At 42.7% G+C, this 8,817-nt stretch overlaps 1 long non-coding RNA gene across 1 annotated transcript; it reads left to right on the forward strand.

Annotated features, from left to right (window-relative positions):
- Positions 1–6: 6 nt before the first annotated feature.
- Positions 7–2,476, forward strand: LOC106728359. The gene is made up of 2 exons (XR_001364654.1): positions 7–680; positions 1,979–2,476. It is a non-coding gene; the product is annotated as an uncharacterized LOC106728359 (long non-coding RNA).
- Positions 2,477–8,817: the final 6,341 nt, after the last annotated feature.

An 8,817-nucleotide genomic window follows, 5' to 3' on the forward strand; every position in this document is an offset into this window, starting at 1 on the left:
CCTGTCGCTTAGCAAACGTTCGCCGCGCCCCGAAGGAATCCAGGGGGGACACCTGCCCGGTTTCTTTCCCCCTCGGCCTCCTTAGTCTTTGTCCTTCGTCCTGAGAAGGTGAATGAGACGTCTGCGGCCCCTGCTTTTCTAGAACCCTCCACAGAGACTTGTTGGACCCCCTCCCACGGGCCAGGGGTTCTCGGGGAGGGGGACACAATGGAGAACACGACGTCCGCGGTCCCCGCTCCCAGGAGGTGACAGAGCCAACAGGTGGCCCTGGAGTGCCCACGGGGCAGGGGGCGGACAGGCTTCCATCCGAGGACCTCGACCTCGGGCCTCCCCGCCTCCCGACGCCACTCACCCCGAGGTAGAGGAGGGATCGCGCTCCTGTTATTTGATGGGTCTCCCATGTGCCGTGTAAGGAAACCACCTTTCTTCACACGCAAATACCCCTTCCGGGCAGTTCTAGCCTCGGCGCCTTCATGCCCCTTCCCAGCAGCCAGTTTGACCCCTCGGCCTCCAGCGAGCCCCCTGTGACGGTCACTGGAGAATGAATGGCGTGCAAAGCGAATGGACATACAGTGCTATGTTGCGTGGTTCAAGCCGGAGGGGTTCGCCTTAAATCTCAGTAAAGACTCTAGATGAGATGGACATACAAGAGGTTTTCACGGGAGAAGTGATCCACCTGGGTAGGTGAATGGGTGTACCCAGCACTGTGGCAGTGAGCGGGGCATCATAGGTCCACAATGCATTTTTTTTGGGTGAAATAATGATTGAAGGAAAGGGAGAGCGAGTTCCAGAGTGGGAGCAGGCTTGGTGTGGACGCGGTGCTGCGTTCAGCCTGAACCTACTGGGTGCGAAGAGCAGCTGGGAAATGTACATGGAGGTGGCCCGCCCAGAGAAATCGGTCCGGAGAACAGGCAGAAGGGAGAGATTTGGTGGCCATCCGTATAGACAGCACCGAAGGCCTAAGAGTGACGGAGGAAAGAGGTGGGAGGGAAAAAATACCGCAGAATCACTCAGCCGCCTTCCCTCCTGGTTCTCCCTCTTTCCTGCTGCCCCTTCTCTCAGTCCCCCTTGGACTTGGTTCTTCCTGCCCGCCTCCCTCACCCTAGTCCGGCTTCCTTCTTCAAGCACACAGGTGGCACCTTACCCTAGTCCAGTGATGGCGAACCTTTTGAGCTCGGCGTGTCAGCATTTTGAAAAACCCTAACTTAACTCTGGTGCCGTGTCACATATAGAAATATTTTGATATTTGCAACCACAGTAAAACAAAGACTTATATTTTTGATATTTATTTTATACATTTAAATGCCATTTAACAAAGAAAAATCAACCAAAAAAATGAGTTCGCGTGTCACCTCTGACACGCATGTCAGAGGTTCGCCATCACTGCCCTCGTCTGTTGTGTCTGTCGTGACTCTTCACACACACATGCGTCCACTCTCCGGCAAGAGCATTTTGCTCTTGAGCCTTTGGAGTTGTAGAGAAATGAAGGTCCAGTTCCGGAGAGTTATACCCAATTTAAATCTTGCTTCTCTAGATATTTTTTACTTCAGCTTTCTAAAAACTCCAAGCTTTTCTCCTTTTATCTTTCTTGCCAATTAGATAAGGGCAGTCGGATAAGGATAACCAGATAACCAGATAACCGTGTAAAAGATCTGGGGCATTGAAAGACTTGCAAGGTTTTAAAGCCTCAAGAGCCTTTATCTCACTTTTCCTGAAGGCCCTGAGGTCAGAGAGACCTCAGCTGTGTGAGCTTTGGCCAGATCTGTCACCTCTCTCAGCTTTTGCTTTTGGGAACATGATTACCTTCCTGGTAGAACCCTTAGAAGATTTGCAATGAGGCAATGCAAGGAAAATGCCCAGCATAGATGAGAACTTTTGCTACACTCTGTGTTGTTTCTCAGCCAGTCCTGACCTTCTCACACTTGGCAGGAATGAAATAAAAGGAACAAGTTTTACAATTATTTTTTCTCTTTTACAGTATGGACTGAGGGGAAGCAGCGTGCTTAAATTCAGGAAATCAGAAAGCTATCTCCAATACTGTAGTTAATATTTTGAACTCCTGGTCTTCACCTGGGCTTTAGTGCTTCGCTAAGTTGATGAAGTTTGTTTTTAATAATCTTTATTGCTTTTTCTTTTCCACGCAGAACATGTACAGATAGTCGATTAATTTTTGGTTGACCTATTACAAAAAAATTTAGAAATGTATCTAAAGAAGAAAATTTAAATTGCCCTTAATCTCACTATCCACAGGTAACAAATGTTAACATTTTTTTTTAATGTTAACATTTTGATGTTTGTCTTTCCAAACTTGGATCTGTAAATGTGCATGTATACTCGTACATATCCATGTATCCCCCAATACTTGTTTTTGCAAAAATGAAGTCTTGCTATATATGTGTGTTTTTTGTAGCTTGCCTTTTTCTATTTATGTACTTTTATCTCTTTCCACATGAATAAATACATGTCTTTACCAATATTTTTAATGTATTTTATTGTACAGATTTATAATTATATTTGTAATCTATTAATGGGTATCATGCTGGTTGTTTCTAAATTTTCTCTATTATAAATAACGCAGTGAGGAATTCCCTCATAAATAATCATTTCTTTGTTTCGGATAAGAGCCTCTTGGATGTGAGATTGCTGAGTCAAAAGGCATGTCCTCCTTTGAGAACTTTTGACATATACTGCCTACAGAATTTCCTACAGAAATTGTGCATCAATTATAGTCTCATCATACCCCTTCCTTCACTGCCCAGTCACCCCTAATATTGTCACTTTGTTCAGTAAGTATTTATTGAATGCAGAGGGTCCAGCAATGAACAAACCAATGGAGATTTCCTTCTAGTCAGCGAGAGACAACCAGCTAACAACCACACAAATGTAATCGGGTTATATACAGAGTGTGAGGAAGGAAAATAAGGCCTTTTCATCTTTGCTGATTTGAGGCCCAGATTCTGTGAGCTATCATGGTTTTAATTTTTTTCCTTTGGTTGTGATTCACTCTTTCAATAAGTATGTTCTCAAGGGGAAAGACAAGCAATACACAAATAAGTGAACAATATAATAGAGAGTACTTGGGTGGGATTGGATACATCAGATTGTGTGTTTTCAAAGAATGCCTCTCTGAAGAGTTAATAATTGATCTGAGACCATAATGACAGAACAGATTTGTTATGAGAAGGTCTAGGAGAGTGGTCGGCAAACTCATTAGTCAACAGAGCCAAATATCAACAGTACAACGATTGAAATTTCTTTTGAGAGCCACATTTTTTAAACTTAAACTATATAGGTGGGTACATTGTTATTAACTTAATTAGGGTACTCCTAAGGCTTAGGAAGAGCCACACTCAAGGGGCCAAAGAGCCGCATGTGGCTCGCGAGTCGCAGTTTGACTCTAGGGGAATAAGGTAGGAGCAAAGGGTACAGCAAAAATAAAGGCTTAGAGCCTGGCTGGTGTGGCTCAGTGGTTGAGCATTTGACCTACTGTTTTGAAGGTGTCAAGACACCTGTGGGTTTGCCAACTGGAGATGCCAGGTGTGATGTTTGTACTGAGTTTATAGGACAGGGAGGAAGTCCTCACTAGGGACACAAATTTGTTGTCATTAGCACATCACATAGATTATAGTGATTTGGATGTGATCGCCTAGGCTCAGAGGCCACAAGAAGAACATCCAGGGCGCCCTAGGCCTAGGACCACAGTGCTGCGCCCAGGTGAAGGCCAGGGGTGAAAGAACAGCTAGTGAGGCTAGAGGTCAGAGAGTATGCTCAAGCAGGTTGCCTTTTCCTGGCCTGTTGGGGTGTAAATATTACGTATATATTAGATTCATTATGGGTTGAACTGGGTCCTCCCCAATTGAAGTCCTAACTTCTCACTACAGAATGTGGCCTTATTTGGAAATAGGGTCATTACAGATGTAATCAGTGAAGATAAAGGCATATGGAGTAGGGTGGTTCCCCTTTATCACCGTGTGAAGTCAGAGGAAGAACACCATGTGATGATGGAAGCAAAGATGGGAGTTATGCAGTAGCTGCACATTAAGGATTGCTGACAACACCAGAAGCTAAAAGAAAGGCATGGAACAGATTCTCCAATGAGCCTTTAAGAGAGCTTGCCTTTGCACACACCTTGATTTTGGGCTTCTAAACTTCCAGAACAGAGGATAAATTACTATTGTTTTAAGCCAGCCAGTTTGTGGTAACTTGTACTAAAAAACTAATAATAACAGCCCTTTGTGTCATACATGTTAACATTTTCCCCACAGCTTTTGATTTTCTGTACAGGAGTTATATATATATATATTTTTCAATCCTCACCCAAGGACATACTTAGAGAGAGGGAGGGAAAGAAAGAGAGACATCGATGTGAGAGAGAAACATTGACTGGTTGCCTTCTATACGTGCCTCAACCCGGGATCAAGCCCACAACCCAGGTTTGTGCCCTGACTGCCAATCAAACTCTGACTGGGAATCGAATCGGCAACCTTTCGTTGCACAGGATGATGCTCAACCAACGGAGTCACTCTGGCCAGCCACAACAGTTACAAATTTTTATGTAGTCAGTTCTGTCACTCTTTTCTATTATTTGATTTCTGTCTTTGTTGTTATGCTTAGAAAGGCGTTCCTCACTCTTAAGGTTATAAAAATATTATTCACATTTAATTACTTCATTAATCTACCTGGAATTAGTTTCAAAAAAGGGATAAAACGGTAATCTAATACTTTTCTTCTAGATGGTTAGTTGTCTCCTCATCATTTATTGAATTATCCAACCTTTTACCCAGTGGCTTGAAATAATTACCTTTATTAAATGGTAAAGTTTTATATATTTTTGTGTCCATTGTGGACTTTGTATTCTGGCCTTTTTACATGCTGTTTTAATAAAAAGTAGAAGAAACACTTCATTACTCTTCTTTTTTAGAATTTTTCTGTCGAGCTTTGCATATTTATTCTTTCAAAAGATAAATCATTTTGTCAACTTCTGAATAATTTGTACTTTTAAATTGGGATTACACTCAATTTAGAAATCTATAGTGTGTGGTATTTTACTTAATAAAGCATAACATTTGTGTTTATGTATTTGTACATCTTTTTTCTTTGCTTTATGTTTAGAAAAATCTTTCCTGTCCTGATTATTTTCCTGTTATTTTGCCATCTCTTTTTAATGCTTAGTCCTTTATTCATCTGAAATGTTTTATATGGCATGAAGTATGCCTAACGTTTAACATAGACTATATTGCCTTATTTCTAAGACAGCACTGAATGGAAGACTTGCCAATTTAAGAATAGCTTTTCAGGAAAAAAGGAACTACACACAAAATTTACACAATAACTGTAAAATGCATCCTGATTGTAGACGTATAGGGAAAACATTCTGGATATTAGAGTGTATGTTGTTAATCAAGTATGATGTTAAATCAGTTATCCAGGAACAATTTCTTTTTTTTAATATATTTTTATTGATATCACAGAGGAAGGGGGAGAGAGAGAGAGAGAGAGAGAGAGAGAGAGAGAGAGAGAGAGAAACATCAATGATGAGAGAGAATCATTGATCTGCTGCCTCCTGCAGGCCCCACTGGGGATAGAGCTGGCAATCTGGGCTTGTGTCCTGACAGAATTGAACTGTGACCTCCTGGTTCATAGGTCAATGTTCAACCACTGAGCCACACTTTTGTGGGTTTTAAAATTTTATTTATTTTTGTGGTTTGATAATATTTTTGGTATCTAGGAGAGCAATTATCTGTCCTTCCTTCCTCTCCCCCTCCACCCCCAAGATTTCTTGGCTATTGTGCCCACTTATTCCTCCAAATGAACTTTAGAATCATTTTTTCAAGGATTGAAATAGATCAGGGTTTCTTGGGCCAATAATTCTTTGTTGGGGCAGGCTGTCACATGTCCTGTGGGATTTTAGCAGCATCTTTGGTCTCTACAACTCGATGCAGTAGCAGCCCCCCACTTGTGACCACCAAGAATGTCTCTAGACATTGCCAAATGTCCCCTGGAGGACAAAGCCGCCACCAATTCAAAATTACTACATTAGATTTGTAAGCTAATTAAAGAATTAATATCTTTATAACATTGTCTTCCTAATTAGAAGCATAGAATAACTCAATTTAAAAAATATATTTTTATTGATTTCAGAGAAGAAGGGAGAGGGAGAGAGATAAAAACAACAATGATGAGAGAGAATCATTGATCAGCTGCCTCCTGCACGCCCCCTACTGGGGATTGAGCCCACAACCTGGGCATGTGTCCTTGACCAGAATCGAACCTGGGACCCTTCAGTCTGCAGGCTGACTAGCCAAACCTAACAGGGCAGTATAACTCATTTTATGAGGTTTTCTTCTTGGCAATCAGACTTTGTTTGGGTCCAGGTCTTTCTTATCAAGGAGCTAGTGTTTTGATCCTGAATGACTATGTGTCACATAGGGTTGAACACGTTATCCGGATGAGCATCACCCCCACTATAGGTGGCATTCATGCCTCACACCTGGTTATGTGCTTTGAGTGGATTAACTCATGTAATCTTCACTACAGCGCCACGAGGTAAATACTGTTATTATATCTATTTGGGGAAACTTAGGAAGCTTCAACCAGGTGCTAATAGGTAGAGTAAGATTGAGACCAATAGTCTCAATCTCAAGATCCTGGGGTAAATTTGTGAACCTCTCACCAGGTTTCCAAGGGAACATCCTCTAGGGATGCTAGAAATGGTTGAGGGGGAAAATTCGAGTTGCAAAATACAATATATTTTTTTAATCCTCACCTGAGAATATGTTTTTATTGATTTTAGAGAGAGAGGGAAGGGGAGAGAGAGAAAATTAATGTGAGAGAGAAACAGCGATTGGTTGCTTCCCATATGGGCCCCAACCAGTCGAACCCGAAACCTAGGTATGTGCCCTGACTGGGAATTGAACCCACAACCTTTTGGTGTACAGGATGACACTCCAATCAACTGAGCCACCCAGAGCTATAATTCTGGTTTTTTAAATGTGTGTTTTTATAAGAATAGACGGACCAGGGTTTTTTAATTTAAAAATTACTTTTTAAAACCCTATCATCTATTTAAAATATATTTTTAAAAATCACTTAAAAAAAAATCACTCTTCCCTGAAATAGTAAGTTCACTGCTGTACGCAGCCATATCCCCAATATCCCCAGCAACTAGCTTATGCCTCAAATAGAGTGGGTGCTCAGTAACTATTTATTTAAGGAGAAACTGAATTCTTATTGTTAGTATTCTAAGAAATCCTTTCTTTCTGATAAGTTATAACTAGAGGCCCGGTGCACGAAATTCATGCACGGGTAGGGTCCCCAGGCCTGGCCGGCGATCAGGGCCGATTGGGGTATTCCAGCTGCTGGCTGGGGCCTTCCTTCCCCACCTGCCGGCTGCCAGCCAGAGCCTTCCTTCATTCCACACTGCCCCCTGGGTGGTCAGCGCACATCACAGCGAGCGATCAAACTCCCAGTCGAAATCCCAAGGGGACACTTTGCATATTAGCCTTTATATATATAGACTAGAGGCTTGATGCACAAAATTTGTGCAAGGGTAGGGTCCCTAGGCCTGGCCGGCGATTAGGGACAATCTGCAGGGTGACCAGGGGGCCCCTGCTGGCACCCTCCTTGGCTGGCCTGGGGCCTGTGGGCTGGGGGCAGCTCCTGCATTGAGTGTCTGCCCCCTGGTAGTCAGTGGGCGTCATAGCAACCGGTCGTTCCGCCTTTCAGTCGATTTGCATATTAGGTTTTTATTATTATATAGGATGTTAAAATACTCTGTGATGGGAGAGCCAAGAGATAAACATGGAATCTATCCCAGGCTAACTTTAAAAAAAAAAAAAAAAAAAAAAAAAAAAAGATCAGGTGGGCGTCACAGAGAGCCTGTGCGCACGCCCAGAGTGGGTCTCTGGAACTACTTCTCCAAGCCCAATATGAGGACACCAGTGCCCACCCAGGGCGATGGAACACTTCATGAATTTTCATGTCATCCTTGCACAGGGACCAAGCTAATCTCTGTACTGTTCCAATTTTAGTATATGTGCTGCCAAAGCAAGCACCAGGCTAATTTTTTAATAAAGACTTTTTGGAACTAAAATATGGATATGTCATGAGTAGAAAGCAAAATTCACCTACATTTTTAATTTAAAACATCAGATGTCAAAATAATTTGGATCTTAAATCAAGGTCAGCTTCCCTTAAGGCTGAAAATGACTTCCTCATCTTCCATTAACAGCGTAATAGCTTTATTAAGATACTAGTGGCCCGGTGCACAGATTCATGCACATTGAAAGGAAATTAATTAGAAGAAATATTTTAATATCGCTATTCTCCCTTTCTCTACAATGGAAATGTCAACCAAATTAATGATCAACAATGACAGATAGAGAGAAACCAAGATGGCGGCATAGGTTAACACCGGTGATTGCTGCCTCGCACAACCACTTCAAAAATACAACTAAAAGATGGAACGGACATCTTCCAGAACCACAGGAAGGCTGGCTGAGTGGAAATTCTACAACTAGAAGGAAAGAGAAAAGCATACCGAGACTCAGAGGAGGTGTGGTGCAGAAGTAAAATACAAAGGTGCGGAGGTGCATGCGGAGAGGGCTGGCGGCTGAGGACACGATTGTCTTTTTCAATCGGGAGGGAATCTCAAGCTCTGAGCTCCAGTTCCGGGCGAGTCTCTGGGGACCCAGACTCATACGAGGAGAAACTGGACTGTCTGGCATCAGTCGGAACTCGAGGGCAGCTTTCTCTCGGAGGCACTCGCAGCGATTGCTGGGGCCTCTGAGGGCAGGACTGAGAGCAGCCATACTGCTC

The sequence above is a fragment of the Myotis brandtii genome, unplaced genomic scaffold (genome assembly GCF_000412655.1).
Source record: "Myotis brandtii unplaced genomic scaffold, ASM41265v1 scaffold6, whole genome shotgun sequence".
NCBI lineage: Eukaryota > Metazoa > Chordata > Mammalia > Chiroptera > Vespertilionidae > Myotis > Myotis brandtii.